The sequence below is a fragment of the Coregonus clupeaformis genome, chromosome 13, assembly GCF_020615455.1.
Source record: "Coregonus clupeaformis isolate EN_2021a chromosome 13, ASM2061545v1, whole genome shotgun sequence".
NCBI lineage: Eukaryota > Metazoa > Chordata > Actinopteri > Salmoniformes > Salmonidae > Coregonus > Coregonus clupeaformis.
The window spans coordinates 7575394-7583190 of record NC_059204.1 but is presented as its reverse complement, the minus strand read 5'-3'; the positions used below and the strand labels follow the sequence as shown (position 1 = coordinate 7583190).

Below are 7797 nucleotides of genomic sequence, written 5' to 3'. Positions count from 1 at the left end.
TCGTGACATTAGTATTGTGAAGTAACTACAATGTTGTTTATCCATCCTCCATTTTCCATCTCAGCCATTAAACACTGTAACTGTTTTAAAGACACCATTGGCCTCATGGTGAAATCCTTGAGCGGTTTCCTTCCTCTCCGGCAACTGAGTCAGGAAGGACGTCTGTATCTTTGTAGTGACTGGGTGCATTGATACACCATCTAATGTGTAATTAATAACTTCACCATGCTCAAAGGGATATTCAATGTCTGCTTTTTTCTACCAATAGATGCCCTTCTCTGCGAGGCATTGGAAAACCTCCCTGGTTCTTTGTGGATGTGTTTGAATCTGTGTTTGAAATTCACTGCTTGAGGAACCTTACAGATAATTGTACGTACAGAGATGAGGTAGTCATGAAAAAATAATGTTAAACACTATTATTGCACAGACTCCGTGCAACTTATTATGTGACTTGTTAAGCACATGTTTACTCCTGAACTTATTTAGGCTTGCCATAACAAAGGGGTTGAATACTTATTGACTTAAGACATTTTAGATGTTCATTTTTAATTACTTAGTAACAATTTTGAAAAACATAATTCCACTTTGACATTATGGGTTATTGTGTGTAGGCCAGTGACACAAAATCTATATTTAATCCATTTTAAATTCAGTCTGTGACACAGCAAAATGTGGAATAAGTTGAGGGGCGTGAATAATTTCTGAAGGCACTGTATGATCAAACTATAATATTTTGATAAGTCACATTGACTGGCCTCTCCTTCCCACAGACAGGTTGATGATGTCATCAGTCCTGGCCGTAGTCTCTCTCCTCCTCCTGCAGACTGGGGTCCAAGGGTTCCTGGTTCTCTTCGCAGGCAGCTCCATGGACCACCTGGAGATCACTAGGGAAGCCATCTTACAGACCACGGCACAGGTGTGCAAGCAACTGGCCTCTGTTGAGGGAAGGGACTTCACTCTGCCGGTAAGTAAACTAAAGCCACAAAACTATGGACTACATCGGACTCATTAGTCACTGTTTATTCATAGTAAATAAAGTATTGGTGTTATGTTTTCTAATGCAGTACAGTATATAGTAGAATACATTTTATTTACACCAATGTGTATTAAAATGTGTGTGTGCGTGTTTGTGTGCGTGTGTTTGTGTGTGTGTGTGTGTTTGTGTGTGTGTTTGTGTGTGTGTGTGTTTGTGTGTGTGTGTGCGTGTGTGTGTGTGTGTGTGTGCGTGTTTGTGTGTGTGTGTGTGCGTGTTTGTGTTTGTGTGTGTGTTTGTGTGCGTGTTTGTGTGTTTGTTTGAGTGTGTGTTTGTGTGCATGTTTGTTTGTTTGTGTGTGTGTTTGTTTGTGTGTGTGTTTGAGTGTGTGTTTGTAGCCCGGACCCCTGACTGCAAAGGTTCTGGCTCTAGCCTGCTCCTCATCGGGGTCTGCTAAGAGTTTCCAGAGTGCCATATCAGACGTCACCTGGAGAAATGGCAGAATTGACTTCCGTCACCTGTTCAATAAAAAGTACCACTTTGACGGGGAGAGGTTCGTGGAGGGGCGGAAACTCATCACAGATGGCTTGACCTCTGTCAAAGCCAGCGTCAAGCGAGGGAACTTTGAGGCAGCAAGACAGACGCTGGGAGACATTTTACACACCTTACAGGTCATTTACATGATTTACATGATCTCCTTAAGACAAGAGAGAGACATTGCTTTTGCTGAAATAATAGTTTTGCTAAAAGCATTTAAAAACAGTTTATTCCCATTATAACATGGCATTTGGCATAGCACTATTTTAAACAACTTATCATTCTTATATTTTCAGGACTTCTACAGTCACAGTAACTGGATAGAACTGGGCAACAGATTTCCCCATCCCGATCTCATCAGATCAGACGTGTCGAACATCGGCCCAGTTGCAGGTATTGCGAGGGCGTGCGTCTGGGTTTGTGTTAAAGAGGGGGAGTAATATTGAAAGTGAAAGAGTTTGGAGATCGCTAATTGCCATCTGAAACAGGCAGGTTGATGTTCCTTTGAGGAGACCAGGGGTGTAACATTCAGGTTCGACAACGATCCTTACACATTCAACACAATGGGGTTTTTGTCAATTGGTGATTGCCAAAGGGATGCCAAGTGGATGCCAAGATAGATGCAGAAAAAGTGTTTACTCGTCTCACGACAACAAACTGATACGGACCAGTGCACGATGCTGCTGAAAGAGCAGCCACATGCCAATTGTTATAGTTTCTTTGTCCTGAATTGGTGGTTGCCAAAATAGAGGTCATGTGATGCTGTAAGGAAAATTAACATGTCTATTGCTCATTATACAGAGACAACGGGATGTGGGTCAAATATTGGCTTATGCAGTCACAACATGCTGCCTTAGTAAAGGTGATGTAATGGTGTTTTACATCAATAGTCTTTTAGAGCACGTAGTGTTGTGTAGCAAAGTACCATGATGTAGTTTATATTGTGAAACCTCTATCCACCAGATGAGAACACGCCCACATGTCGGAGCTGTGTCGGGAAAGACTGCCAGAACAACATCCTAGAAAACATCATCAGAGACAAGAAGCTGACCTCTGGATATTTTGGCCTTGTACCTTTTTTTTCCACCAAACCAAAAGGTAGAGTCAGCCTCTAATCTGATTTTAATCTGATTTACACCGTGAAATGACCGGAGGTAGCATAGCAATAGCATACCAAACTAGTTGCATGTCTCTATGTGCTTTGGTGTTAAAGGAGTGGGGTCGCAGTTCCGGAGCGATCCACTAGGTGTCATCCTCCGGCTACCTTTAGGCACCTCCTCACTCACAGTCGGGACTAATTATCTGCCTATTGGTGTCCACCTGTGTCTATTCATGCCCTCACTTCCCTGTGTTCCCTTGCTCAGTTTTCTTTGCTAGTTCCTTGATGTCAAGCAGTACGTATAGTGTCGGATCACGTAACGGAGTTACAGGTACTCGAGAAGTGTTCTCCCTGTGTCATTGGGTTTTTCCGGTCAGAGTTAGTATTTCATATTGTTTGCTGTCAGCCTGTTTTTTGGAGACCTTTGTGCTCCTCATTTGTTTTCATGTATAGTCCGTTGTTTTGTATCCTGGCTTTTGGACCAGCAGTAAAGATCCTTGTTTCACCATCTCTGCCTACTGCATACTGTCTATCCTGCACCGCACCTGGGTCACACCTCACACCAACCCTTACACTTTGGTCATATGTGCTTTATACAGCTCCTCAAAAGCAAAAGGAGAAGTTAGATAAAACACATACAGAACAGACCTAAAGAACTTATCTTAATTTGACCCAGTTTCTCACAGCAGGAAAATAATCCTGCAGCAACAGGAAATGTGAATTATTATGTGTATTATAATTAATTGACATTTTTTATATGGGTTACGTTAGGGTAAATCAAGTCTGACATTTTAAATTGAAAATTACAAACATTAGGAGATTTTTTAAATCTTGAATGCTCTACATGTTTGCATTTGCTGCTATGCAGGAACATTCCTGCAACAACAACATTATCAAATTAAGATACTGCATCTGTAGGACCAGGCTAGTAGCAGAGAAGAAACATCAATGTAATAACATACAAGATCCTGACGGCAGTTGTAAGTGACCATCCTATTGTCCTAATAATCTATATCTGTTGGCAGGGAAGTGCAGCCATGGGGGCTCATGGGACCAGACAAGCAGGCAGGAGCCTACGGGTGGGATCAACAAGGACTCGCTTGAGTCCAACCATGGCAACTTGCACACTGCAGCTGCAGAGGTGGCCGTGGTTGCAACCAGGCAGCTGCTGGAGGACATCAGAGGGGCTGCCGGGGACACAGACTTCCTACGGTGGGGAATTGTACTTAATCATATAAGCACTGTTGTGAAGGGTCATGGCAACCGGCTGGAAGGACCACGAAGAAAAGGACTAGGGTTGGAAGGAGGTGTGGCTTTTAAGGTCTCTACAGTGTATTCAGAAAGTATTCAGACCCATTTACTTTTTTCACATTTTGTTACGTTACAGTTTTATTCTGAAATTGATTCAATCGTTTTTCCCCCTCATCAATCTACACACAACACCCCATAATGACAAAACAAAAACGGGTTCTTAGAAACTTTTGGAAATGTATTAAAAATAAAAAACAGAAATATCACATTTACATAAGTATTCAGACCCATTACTCAGTACTTTGTTGAAGCACCCTTGGCAGCGATTACAGCCTTGAGTCTTCTTGGGTACCTGTATTTGGGGAGTTTCTCCCATTCTTCTCTGCAGATCCTCTCAAGCTCTGTCTGGTCGGATGAGGAGCGTTGCTGCACAGCTATTTTCAGGTCTCTCCAGAGATGTTCGATCGGATTCATGTCCAGACTCTGGCTGGGCCACTCAAGGACATTCAGAGACTTGTCCCGAAGCCACACCTGCGTTGTCTTGGCTGTGTGCTTAGGGTCATTGTCCTGTTGGAAGGTGAACCTTCGCCCCAGTCTGAGGTCCTGAGCGCTCTGGAGCAGGTTTCCATCAAGGATCTCTATGTACATTGCTCCGTTCATCTTTCCCTCGATCCTGACTAGTCTCCCAGTCCCTGCCGCTGAACAACATCCCCACATGCCACCACCATGCTTCACCGTAGGGATGGTGCCAGGTTTCCTCCAGACGTGACACTTGGCATTCAGGCCAAAGAGTTCAATCTTGGTTTCATCAGACCAGATTCCATACACAACCCATTGTGCTCCGTGTATCTGTGTAATAAAATCAAGTATTGGATTCCCTGCTCTTACCTCTAACATGACCGATGTACCATAGCGGTAGCAACAGTCCTGAACCGAACTTCACAGTCCACCCTGGGCTAGTTCTTTTCTTCATGGCCCTTCGAGCCGGATAAGACTGCTGCCATGGAACCAGACAACCTACCTGAAGGAGGCGCAGGGGTCATCCCCAAACGCCTTCAAAACACACACAGAACACACAAAAAACTCTTCAGCCCCTTTTCAATACCAGCTCCTCCTAGACGATGTTAACAGACATCAACAACCAACCAGACAATACAGGCAAACAACAAAAGCCTCCAGCAAAACGGTGACCTCCTGGAGCAGCTGGTACAGCGGACATCACCTCCGTCAAAGCTCCCATCCCGTTCAGCCTCAGCCTTTGATTCTTCCACAACCTAGAGGCCTTTCTCCTGTGGCAAGCGTGCCACCAACTCCAGGTCTACCCTCTAAAGTGGTCAGCGTTCCACCCCAGGGCCTTCCCTCACCAGTGGTTAGCGTGCCATCTCCAGGCCTTTCCTCTCAAGTGACCAGCTTTTCTCCTCCAGTGGTCAGCGTTCCACCCCAGGGCCTTCCCTCACCAGTGGTTAGCGTGCCATCTCCAGGCCTTTCCTCTCAAGTGACCAGCTTTTCTCCTCCAGTGGTCAGCGTTCCACCCCAGGGCCTTCCCTCACCAGTGGTTAGCATGCCATCTCCAGGCCTTTCCTCTCAAGTGACCAGCTTTTCTCCTCCAGTGGTCAGCGTTCCACCCCAGGGCCTTCCCTCACCAGTGGTTAGCGTGCCATCTCCAGGCCTTTCCTCTCAAGTGACCAGCTTTTCTCCTCCAGTGGTCAGCGTTCCACCCCAGGGCCTTCCCTCACCAGTGGTTAGCGTGCCATCTCCAGGCCTTTCCTCTCAAGTGACCAGCATGCCACGCCCTTCGGGTACCTCTCCTGTGGCAAGTGTGCAACCTCCAAGACACCCCCTGGTGGACAGAATTCCAACCCCAGGCCTTCCGGCCGGCAAGACAAACCCAAACCCTCCAACTGTCCAGAGGTATGATAAGCTTCGCCTTCCTCCTTCTGTGGCCTTTGGAGCATGCCGCCCTCCGCCGGAACCTCCACCCTTGATGTTCCGTGGGATAGCCAGGGCCAATCGACCAACAAGTCGTGAACCTAACTTACAGTCCATCCAAGCCCTAGTCCTTTTCTTCAAGCACATTTATCTGCCTCTGACCCTGCTGCACATGTGCAACAACTTTTGCACTGCATAACACATGAGATGCCTTCTCTTTCTCTCTCTCCATCTCTCTCTCTCGCTCTCTCACTCTCTCTCGCTCTCTTTCTTTCTATCTCTCTCACTCTCTCTCTCTCTCTCTCTCTCTCTCTCTCTCCATCTCTCTCTCTCGCTCTCTCACTCTCTCTTGCTCTCTTTCTATCTCTCTCACTCTCTCTCTCTCTCTCTCTCTCTCTCTCTCTCTCTCTCTCTCCTCTCTCTCGCTCTCTCACTCTCTCTCGCTCTCTTTCTATGTCTCTCACTCTCTCTCTCTCTCTCTCTCTCTCTCTCTCCCTCTCCCTCTCCCTCTCCCTCTCCCTCTCCCTCTCCCTCTCCCTCTCCCTCTCTTTCTCGCTCTCTCTCTTACTCTCTCAGGATGATGGGGATCTCTAAGAATGGATCTAGAGTTCTGTGTTTTGTGATCGACACCACCGGCAGCATGTTGGACGACATCACAACGGTAAAGAAGACCACAGCGTTCATCATCGACAGCAAGAGAGGAACACCAAACGAGCCCTCAGCCTACATCTTGGTCCCCTTCAACGACCCAGGTGAGAGATGGCATCCTCTACCCTACGGGCCCTGGTCCAAAGTAGTGCTTTATGCAGAGAATAGGGTGTCAATTGGGACGCAGCCATGATGCAACCTGTCTGACAGACCCCGGAATCGGGCACTCGAATAATCCCCAAAAAGATGTGTATGTTTACATGACTTATTTTATTGATTTCCCACCGTTTTATAAGTCAGAAGACAGCCATCTAGACCTTCCTAGGACCATGTAAACATCCTCTGTTGAATAAACGTGTATTTGCCTCCCTCTGGTGGTCGGCTGCATCTTTACATCCATTTATATCACTTCACTGCAAACGTCACGTCAAAGGGAAGGTCCTTTGAAAAACATTTATCCAGCTGGACTGCTTCACGGCACAGACATGGCAAAGCAATCGCTGATTTTGTCTCGAGCAGGCGGAGCTAAATAGATAACTTTTATCATACCTCTATGATAAAGAATGCGACCTACACACTTCCTTAAACCTAAAATAGGTAAAGAAGTAATTTGGTGTGGAAGTCAAACATTTGTTTTACATCAGAGGCAGAAACATTGCATATGTTCAGAAGGACAAAATGGAGCCCTTTAGATAGCCCTTCTCCCTTTGTCTATAGGAGGCCCTTCTCCCTTTGTCTATTGGAGGGACGCACGCTGTTTAAATGGCCCAAATGTTGATTTAGACCTTCACAAATGTAACAGGGGACACTACTACATCAATATAATATTGCCCTCTTGCTAGACTGATGATTTATTGATGACCAATGCGAAACAGTGCAAAACGGCTGTCAGCTCAACTGGTTTTAAACAAACCAGCATACTCTCAGCTGTATACCAAAACAAGCACCAGGGCTGGTATTTTGCACAAAACAAACCCACCAAGTCTCAGATTGTAGCTTTTAAGATAAATTACCTAACATACTACATAACATGGATTCCTAAAAGAACTCTGCATAGACTACTACTGTGTGTAGCTAACAGCATTTTCAGGCAGAGAAAAAGAAATGTAATCTTATACCGTAATATCTCTGTACTTAGTGTGACAGTCAATAATATGCAGTCCACACAATCTGATCAAACCATGAAGACTCAGGAGAACCATAAGGAGTGTGGAAGTTCCTGTTTTTCCTGAGTCTGTGTGTGGTTGTACGAGACGAGTACAACATGTAGAACCTGGACAATGTGTATGAGATGGATAACGTGTATGACATGGACCATGTCCTATCCTATTATTTTTGTGCCACAAGACTTTGGGCCCCT

The 7797-nt window shown here is 45.5% G+C and overlaps 1 long non-coding RNA gene across 1 annotated transcript; it reads left to right on the top strand.

Moving 5' to 3' along the window:
• The first annotated feature begins 951 nt into the window (after positions 1 to 951).
• On the top strand, positions 952 to 1855 carry LOC123492173. The gene is made up of 3 exons (XR_006661652.1): positions 952 to 964; positions 1372 to 1644; positions 1807 to 1855. It is a non-coding gene; the product is annotated as an uncharacterized LOC123492173 (long non-coding RNA).
• The last annotated feature ends 5942 nt before the right edge of the window (positions 1856 to 7797 follow it).